Below are 10,844 nucleotides of genomic sequence, written 5' to 3'. Positions count from 1 at the left end.
TAAAACGTTTTAGAGTACATCAATGTTTTTTGTTCATGTTTAAACACCATTTCTTCATCTTTCAAAATCACTTTCTGAAATAGTGCTTCTGCTTCCTTTTATAAGAAACGCTGCTCAGTTGATAATTTGAAAAATTTCTGCTCTCATCATTAGCTGTATTTCAAGCAATAAATTCATTTTACGTGATTCGTTGAAATTGAAACTTATTAGTCGGAGTCTTATAAGGTCGCTGAATCAGAATTTTATGCCATATTAGAAAATCCATAATGTCAGATCCAGTAGTAGATGGGTTGAGTTTTTGAAAAATTGTTGAGTTCTTGTGAAACATGTTTTTATGTACTTGAAAATTTATGGGATTGTTAAATTAATTAAAATATATAGGAAAATTATTAATTAATTAAATAATTTAATACCGTGTACGAAACCCTAGAAAGATCATTTTTAGAAGCAAAAATTTTATTAAAAACTTTAAGAGTGTTTACTTCTTTTAAAAATAAAAATATTTATCCCGAGGGGCACTTCTCTCCATTGTTTCAAGAAATTTCAGTAAAATTATTAAAAAATCTAATTAATTCATCACTTTTTTATAAAAATTCAATAATCTTTAAAAAAAAAATATAACTAAAACATTTTAAAAACCTAATCTTTTAGAATTTTAAATAAAATTTTTCAAAACTTCAATTTTAAAAAAAAATTTAATCTAATTCTTTTTGAAATTAACTAATTAATAAAAATTTCAATTGTAACTCATTTAAAATTGAATATTATTCTATAAATACTATAAATTTAGACCCTTTAAATATTGCTTTTTATACTAATAAACATATGAATGCATTCGATTGTAACTCTTCATAAAATTAATTTATTTGTCTAATTTTAAATTAAAATTCTTCGAAAATTCAATTTTTCTAAAAATCTCTAATGAAATTGAATGAAATTCGTTAATGAATTTAATTATTTTCAATTTAATTTCTCAGAATTTCAATTACTTAATTTGATAGTTTTTTTTAATAGGTATATAAAATTTTTTTTAAATTTAAGTATATCTTTAAAATATTGAATTAAAATTTCTCAAAAACCAAAATTTTCAAAATTTTTAATAAATTAAATTAGAAATTAAATTATTTTTTAAATAAATATACAATAAATATATTGTCTTCTTTATAGCAATTGAAATTTTTTAAAATCTTCTGAAATATTTAATTATTTTTAAAAATTGCAACTGTTTTTAACTAAAATTTTTCTAAATGTTGTTCCTACTACATTATTTTGTATAGGTATATAAGGTTTTATATCCGTTTTCAAACATTTTAATACAATTTCGAGTACAATTTGGAAAAATTTAAATGATTTAAATTATTTTTCAAAAGAATTCAATTATTTAAAACAGTTTTAATAATATTCTACGCAAACATTTAATTATTTTCATAAAATAATAAAAATTTCACAGGAATTCATTTATTTACAAATTTTTTATAAATTTCTTCGCAATAATTCAATTATTTTCATAAATAATCAAATTCTAACAAGATTTAACTATTCTTGTAAATAATAAAATTCTTTTCATAGGAATTCAATTATTTTCATAAATAATAAAACTCATTGCAGAATTTCAATTATTTTTTATACAATTTTAATCGAATTCTTCGATAAATATAATTATTCTTAAAAAGTTTTTTTTAATTTATCCAAAGAATTCAATTATTTAAAAATTTATTGATAATATTCTTTTATCAGAATTCAATTTTAAAAAACATTCAATTATTCAATAAATTATTTAATTTTGTATTTAAATAATTGAATTCTCGTAGAATTTTCTATTAAAAATTTGAATTTTTGAGAAATTACAAATTATTGCAGAAATTCAATTATTTTCAAAAGTAATAAAATTCTTCGCAGAAATTCAATTATGTTCAAAAAATTTTAAATTCGTCTTAGAGATTCAATTATTTTCAATACAATTTCAATAACATTCAATAATCAAATTTCAATTAAAATTATTAAAAAAACGACATTATTTTAAAAAAAAACTTGAAGAAATTCTTTAAAAAATTTAATTATTTAGAAAATTATGATTTTCAATATCTTTGTAAAATTCTTTGAACCAATTAAATTATTTTGAAAAATTCTAAAAAAATTCTGAGAGGAAATTAATCATTTTTTTAAAATTTTAATAAAATTCAATAATTAAATGTTTAATTTCAATTATTACAAAATACGATTACTTTAAATACTTGAAAGAAATAATTCTTCATAAAAATATAAAATTCAAGTACTTTGAAAATTTCCAATTAAAATTATTAAAGAAACTCCATTATTTTCGTTAATAATAAAATTCTTCGCAGGGAATTCAATTATTTAAAAAAATTTTAATAAAATTCTTCGCCACAAATTCAATTATTTTAAATGCATTTTCGATAAATGATTTTATCACTGGACCATTTTTAATTATTATAAGAAATGAAGACATCGATCACTTCGAGTCGATGACTCGGAGTGGTCGATTTCTTTATTTATAGTTATGAAAAATTTTAATTTATAGTTTTTAATTTTAGTTAATTATTAATTTAATGTGAAAAAATTAAAGAAGAATTTAAAGTTTTTAAATTTTTCAAAAATGTTTCTTAAACACTAAGAATCAAAATTTTTGTAGTACATAATATTCTAGAAATTTGATATTTTTCTCGTCTCGCATCATTAATTTGTAATAAATTGCGCCTGAACGAGAAACTTAGATTATGTTTTTGACGTGCGACAGAAATTGTAAAGTTTTTTCGAGCGGAAAGAAAAATGAATCTTTTCTCACTTAGTCGATGAACGTTGTAATGGCAAGACTTATCAAACTTTTTGTCTATGCATCATGACATACTAACTGACAAATAACCAGATCTGTCGGGTAAAAAAGACTTAATTTATCGAGAAGTGATCTATCTCCACAACTTTTACTCTACTTATATTGAGATTTCATAATTTTTTCAAAAGGATGATTTTCTCGTGAAACTCGTTTTTACATTTTTTTTACATTAAATTTAATTAAGTTACAGAAACATGTATATATGCATTTTTGACCTCGTTCTTATTTTCCAACTCTCATTATTTTTGGAGCTCCTAGTTAGCTTAGTACTGAATCCAACTTAGGTCATAGTATACTTATTTAGAGAAAAATGTTGTAATGATTTCATTTTCTATTAAGAAAGTATAGCTTCGCTTTAACGTTATTTTCTTGGCAACAGTAGAAATTAACGGAAAATTTCATAAAATATTTTTTTAAAGTATGCTAAAGTGAATATGTAATAAAATTTTATTATAGAAATTAAAAATATTTTTTAGGGTTGCGAAAAATTGAATACATGTAAAAAAATTTTTGGAATATACGAAAAAATTCACTGATGTTTATTGGTTTTATAAGATATTTTTTAATTTTCCTAATGAGAATAGCAAAGTTTTGCAACTGTTATAAATATTCTGTATAAAAAATTCTCAATTTATTATTTTACCAACGCATATTTTTTCCCATCGCACAATGGGAAAGCTTGATGTTTTTACAATTACTCGAAACCATCGATAACTTTTTAAAAATAAATATTTAATCATTATTATTATTTCTCTACAAGAAAATATTAAATATTTTGAAAAATTTCAAATTTCAAACCTTTTGATATTCAATAATTTATAAGAATTCTTTTGAATTTTTTACTACCTAAAACTCTTCTCTAAATCAAAAATAAATTTTTTTTAAAATAATTTTTGAGAAAGTTCTTTAAAAATTCAATTTTTCATATATAAAGAAAAAATGAAATTCCACCTAAATAATAACAGAAATCAAATTGCTTACAAGTCAATTTTAGAAATTTCGATTATTCGAAAACTTTTTAATTAATTGTAATAATTATATTCAAAAATTCACCTAGCCTCAAAAAATTTTAATAAACATGTGTAATTTTGTAGAATATATGTTTTTGAATCCAGAAAAAAAATTCTAAATGAAAAAATTGATTTTCATAAATTTTTGAAGCATTATTTATTTGAAAAAAAATCTTTGTTTTTAGTCTGAAAATGTTAAAAATACTATTATTATTATTATTATTTACTTTTTTTATTAAAAAATTCATTTGTTTACTTTTGTTAAAATTTTGAATAATTTTTTGAAATTTTGAAATTAGAATGATTTTTCAAATAAAAAAATTGAATAATAATAATAGTATTTTTTTAGCATTTTTAGTAAAATAAAGATTTAAAAAGGGTCAATGTATTTTCTGACCTATTTTATTTTTTGACCATTGAATTCCTCACAAAACATTACCTTAAAAATAATTTTGTAGAATATTTAAATTATTTTCATGATATAATTATTAAAAAAAGCGATGTAACCTCCCCTTAAATAAATGTTTAGCATGAAACTTGCCTGTACTTTAAATTACATTTTTGCCATAAATCAATTATATTCAAAACATTGAAAGTAAATACGTTATAAATTTTCAGAAAATTTTCGGTGCTAATCTAAAGGTGCAAAAATCGCGTATTTTGACCATATTTGAGGTCACGTAACATTGAGAGATTTTTTTTCTCAAAAAAGTCGTTACGTTTTCAGAAAGAACTATTCCTCCCCTTTAAAATTTATTTTGAAATTTCAAAAAATCTTTATCTTGCTCTATTATCGACATTTGGATTTTTTGATATAAAAAAGAAAGTATCTTCCGGTTCTTGGTTTTAAGATGGTCGAAAATTTTGTCGGACTTTGTTTTTTATGAAACACTAATTACAATGGATTTATGCTACAATTCTTGGATACTTATCATTTCAACTACAATTTTTATATTCCTTTGATAAGTCTTTTATTGGATGGCTTTCCTCTTATATACACTTTTATGGTATATTTATAAAGTTAAATTGTTAATGTTTTAAGTAAAGTACTATTAATGATAGACTGATAGATAATTCTTGAAATTTTCTCTTTTATTTTTATTTCTATGTTTAGAATATAGAAGTAATAGTAAATTTCTATTTCTCTTTTTATTTTCCTTGAGAAACATAAAAAAGTGGGCAAAAAAAATTGAACCCAACTTTTTGCATTTAAGGAGATAATCCGGTAAAAAATTTCATATTTTTAAGAATTTGTTTTGGTGATACGGAGAGTTAATTAATTTTATAAATTTTCATATAATACTGCAATGCTTGAACAATATTTTTCCAAATTTTCGTCACAAAATATTAAGAATTGAGCGAGTGAATATGAATCTCCTTAGGCGCCTCCAAAAAAACAAGAATTATTTCTTTCTGTCCTTTAGAAACTGTAGCGACCCATTTAAAAGTGCGTGGGAAGTTCAAAGCGTTATTATTGATGCATTGTATTCTAAATGTCATTCCAGCAGCATAAGAAAGTTTATACAATGTTTGACTAAAATGGAAATAAAGTCGCAAGTGTATAATTGTTTTCACAGTGAAAATGCCTTTTATTGTAATTTCTTTAAACTTTCCTTTAAGATGCCTATATATATATAGACAATTATTATTATTTCTAAGAACTGCTTTCAAAGAAATGTATAGTAGATGTCGACATGGAATATCAGAATTTAATTTTGTTATTTGTTGTCCAACTTTCAGTTCCAAAATGCACCCATATTTATAGATTTATTAAATAAGTCTGATATGAAAAGGAAAAATATTTCTATTCCCCTTTGCGGAATATCGATGTATAAATTATCGGCATTTTTTAAACTAAAAATGTTTATATCATCAATTCAGGGGTTCCACGCTTTTGCTCATTTCAAAATCCCTGACTTTTCCAGAGGTTTTCCAGGTTAAAAAACGGAATTTTTCCAGATTTTTAAAACTACATTTATATTTTACAAAATTAAATAATTAGTCATTATAATTTTTCCATAAGAATTAAAATTCTTCAAAAGATTCAAATTCAAACCTTTTTGAAATTAAACAACTTTATAAAAAATTGTTATAAAACATGACCGACTGATAAAATAATAATTTTACATTATAAGAATATTGTTACTGCAATTTATTCAAAATTATTTTCATCATTTCAATTATTATTATTCTCTAGAATTTTAAACTAAAATTCTTCTTTTAATTAATTATTTTTAATAATTTTTGAAAAATTTCTTTGGAAAATTTCAAATTCATTTGATTACAATCAATTTTACGAAATTTCATCGATTATTCGGAAATTCTTCAATTAGAAAATAAAAACTTCAAATAATTTCAAAAAAGTTCCATTAAAATTTAAAAAAAAAAAATTTAATCTACACAATTTTCAGTTAAAAGTATAAAAAATTCAAACATTCAAATATTATAATTTGAAACCTTTTCAAAATTCAATTATTTCTATAAATTAACGATATACTATTTTTAATATTCAATTGTTATCTAAAATTTTAACTGAAATTCAATATTAAATAAATTTTTATTAAAAAATTCAACGAGAATTCAATTATTTAAATTGATACAAAAATAAATAATTTATTGAATAATTGAATTCTCATAAAGAATTTTATTATTTATAAAGATAATTGGAATTTTGAAGAGAATTTTTTTTTTTTTGAACATTCATTAATCTTTTGACGAATTAAGAAAATTTTTTGAAAATAATTGAAATTTTGCCAAGAATTTTATTAAAATTTTTGAAAATAATTGAATTTTGGAGAAAAATTTGATTATTTATAAAGATAATTGAAATTTTGAAGAGAACTTTTTTCCAACTTTTGACCATAATTGAATTTCTGACAAGAATTTTATTACTTTTGAAAATAATTGAATTCTTGAAACGAATTTTAATAATATTTCTTTTTAAATAATTGAATTTTTTTGTGAAATTTTATTGAAATAGTAGATATTGAAAATAATTGAATTTTGATAAATTATTGAAATTAATTAAATTTCTAGGAAGAATTTTATTAAAATTATTTTAAAAAAAAATTGAATTGTTAAAAAAAGAATTTCATTAAAATTTTTGAAAATAATTTAATTCTTTCAAGAAATTTAATTAAAAATGTATTGACAATAATACTTAAATTGTAATAAATAAATTATAGGAAGGCTTTTTAGAATTGAATTTCTTTGATGAATTTTAATAAAAGTTTTAAGAACCTAATTACATTTTTCGAGAAATCCTATTAAAATTGTATACAAAAATAATTGAAATTTTGCGATGAGTTTTATTATTTATGAAAATAATTGAATCGGAAAAAATTTGATTATTTATGAAAATAATTTGAATTTATAAAAAAATTTATATAGAATTTGTAGATAATAGAGTTCCTGTGAAATTTTCATTATTTAATTAATTCATTAAAAATTGAAATTTTACAAAATCTCAAATTACAACCTTTTGAAGTTTATCTATTTATGAAAATAGTAAACGCAACTTTTTTTAAATTAACAATAATTTTCCATATTAAGAGTCAGAAAAAAATAGATTTGTTTAAATATGTTTCTTTTATAATTTTAAGGAGGAACTTACTTGTTACAAAATTTCTAAATAATTAGTATAATTTAATTTCATAAAAATTGCATTAATTTGAGGAATATCGACCGCCATATTGGATCAGCCATATTGAATTATTCCTTCTTTTATACCTTATGTTTACTAAAATAAAATGGTATAAAATAAAGAAAAATTTAATTAATACAAGATCTATTTGTCAAATAATGGAGTTTGCTAGCATAAAAGTTTAAGCCAAAAGTTTTTGAGAACACTGTAACTAAAATCTTTATATAATCGAGAAAGAAATTTCTAAAGGCATTGCATAAAATAAAAAATATAAGTAGTACAAGCTACTCATAAACGCAAATATTTTACATCTAGAATGTATATTATTTCTTTAAAATGGTCATTACATTTGTTAGTCGAAAGTGTTAAATTAAAGTTAGAATGGAGCGTTTGCCATCTGCTTCTTACCAATTAATTGCTTTTGAAACTACATTATATTTGATAAAATAGGCATTTGGGTCGAGTGTATGTCGTGATGAATCTAATGCAAGTCGGTCATGATTTGTCACGGTCTCTTCGTTCAGACTACTAGTTCAGACAACTTTTAAACGAACATCCTATGCACCACATCGGTCAGCGAACTCATTTTACTTACGATTAGAAACGTGCGTTGCACTTTGCGAGAATAGCTAATTTCATAATTATGCATATTTTCGATATTTAACAGTGCGCACGCTTTATTAAACAAAATAATTGAATTTCGAGAAATTTATTAATTTTAAATGAAAAAAAGGAATGTTGGAAATAGAAGGGAGATGTTTATCATCAACAATTATTAATCGATTACTTTGATTAATTGTGATCAATATGAACATGTCGACAATAGGAATTTGTATTAATGTAGGACAGTGTAACTACTATCTGTTTACTCGCAATGAAATCTGAATAATATGCAAATCATTTTAATGTGTTGCTTGTCTCCTTTTTGAATGTATTTTATGTTTTTATTTATATTTATAATTATGCGCATTTTATAGATTAACTTTCTTTATAAGTAGGTAATCAATTTTTTAATCCTGAAATTAATTCAGTTCTCAAAAGTATGATTTCTGATTATTAATTAAACATCTCTTGTTCTCAAGTAACACATATATCGACAAAAATTTTTACGATTCTCAGAACCATAAGAATTGGATCATACTTTTTTCGAAGGGTTTTCGACCTAAAAGAGTAAAAATCTCTTGTTCTGGGCATTTTTGAAGTCATAGAGCATAAATAAAAAATTTTTCTTGCAAAAATTCTTAGCGTCGTTTGAAAGTATTATATTCTTTTCTTTTAAAAAGCCCTTTGAAACTTTAAAACCCTGAAAGTTGAAATTAACTTGACTGCAACCTTCTGAATCTTTAACCCCAAAACCAGGGCTCGAACCAGTGAAAGTATTTAAAAATACAGACTTTACGGACCAAAAATGAAAAACTACGGACCAATTATGTACTGATAAAAATATAACCAGGTCCAGTCAAATAAGAGAACATTTTACTTAAAACTATAAATGAACATTTTTTATAACTATAAAACATTTCTTCATGTTTCATAATAATAATAATTAAAGATGGCCCAGTGATAAAATTATTATTTTATATTATAAGAATTTTGTTACTCTAACATCTTCAAAATTATTATTTTCATCATTTCAATTCAATTATTATTTTCTTGAATTTTTAACTAAAATTCTTCTTTAAATCAATTATTTTTAATAATTTTCGAAAAAGTTCTTTGACAATTTTCAAATTCATTTGTTTATAATATTCAATTTTACGAAATTTCAATTATTCGTAAATTCTTCTTCTTCTTCAACTGAAATTAATTTTTAAATCAATTTTTATTAGATAATTCTAGGACAATATTCAATTATTTAAAAACAAAAATAAATAATTTATTGAATAATTGAATGTTTCTCAAAATTCAATTCTGGTAAAGAATTTTATTAACAAATTTTTAAATAATTGAGTTTTTTTGAAAAATTTAAATAAAATTTTTAAGAATAATTACATTTTTTGAGGAATTCGATTAAAAATTTATTAAAAATAATGGAAATTCTGCGATGGGTTTTATTATTTATGAAAATAATTGAATCCCTAAAAAGAATTTTATTATTCATCGATTACTCGGAAATTCTTCAATTAAATATATATTAGAAAATAAGAACTTCAAATAATTAAAAAAAAAAAACAATTTCACTTTTAAAAACAAATTAATTCCATAGAATTGTTAGTTATAATTATAAAAAATTCAAATTTTCAAGAATTTCACTTTGACACCTTTTAAAAATTCAATTATTTCTAAAAATTCAATATACGCTATAATGCTGTTAATATTCATTAATTATCTAAAATTTTTACTGAATTTAATTTTTTAATCAATCTTTAGTAGAAAAGTCACTAGTATAGAATTCAATTATTTAAATACAAAACTTAATAACTTATTCAATAATTGAATGAATTGAATTCATTTGACAAATTTTAATAAAATTTTTAAGAATAATATTACATTTTTCGAGGAATTCGATTAAAATTATATTAAAAATAATTAAAATTCTACAATGGGGCCATTCAAGTATTACGTAAGCATATTTTTCAGGTTTTTAGACCCCCCCCCCCTCCCCCATGTAAGATTTTTTATATGCATTAGCGCCATTTTTTCTAATGGAAATAAGCAATAGCTAGACCCCCCCTCCCCCTTAAATGCATACGTAATACTTGAATGGTCCCAATAAGATTTATTATTTATGAAAATAATTTTTTTTTAAATTTTATTATATTTATAAAAATAATCAAATTATTGCGAAAAATTTTTATTATTTATGAAAATAATTAAAGTATTGCAAAAAACGTTATAAAAAATTTGTAAATATGTAATTGAATTTTCTGCGTGAAGTTTTTATTATTTATGAAAATAATTAAATGTTTGCGTAGAATTGTATTAAAATCTTTTTTAAATAATTTTATTCTTTTGGGAAATTTTATTAAAATACTAGACATTAAAAAAAAAATCATTGAATTGAGGAAAATTTTTGAAAATAATTTAAATTTTGCCGAGAATTTTTTTACAAATTAATTGAATTGATACGAAGAATTTTATTAAATTTTTTAAAAATAATTTAATTATTCTTACGAAGAACTTTATTAATTTTTTTTTTTAAATAAATGAATTCTAGCGAAGAATTTCATAAAAATCATTTTAAATAATTGATTTTTTTTGAAAAATTTTATGAAAATTGTGTTTGAAAATAATAAAATTCCTGTGAAAATTTTATTTATGAAAATAATTGAATTCCTAAATATTCGAAATTATTTACAAAAATTAAAATAGTAGATATTGAAAATCATCGAATTGA

This window comes from Leptopilina heterotoma, unplaced genomic scaffold (genome assembly GCF_015476425.1).
Source record: "Leptopilina heterotoma isolate Lh14 unplaced genomic scaffold, ASM1547642v1 Lhet_47, whole genome shotgun sequence".
NCBI classification, from domain to species: domain Eukaryota; kingdom Metazoa; phylum Arthropoda; class Insecta; order Hymenoptera; family Figitidae; genus Leptopilina; species Leptopilina heterotoma.
The sequence above is the reverse complement of the archived record's forward strand: the minus strand, read 5'-3'. Positions refer to the sequence as shown.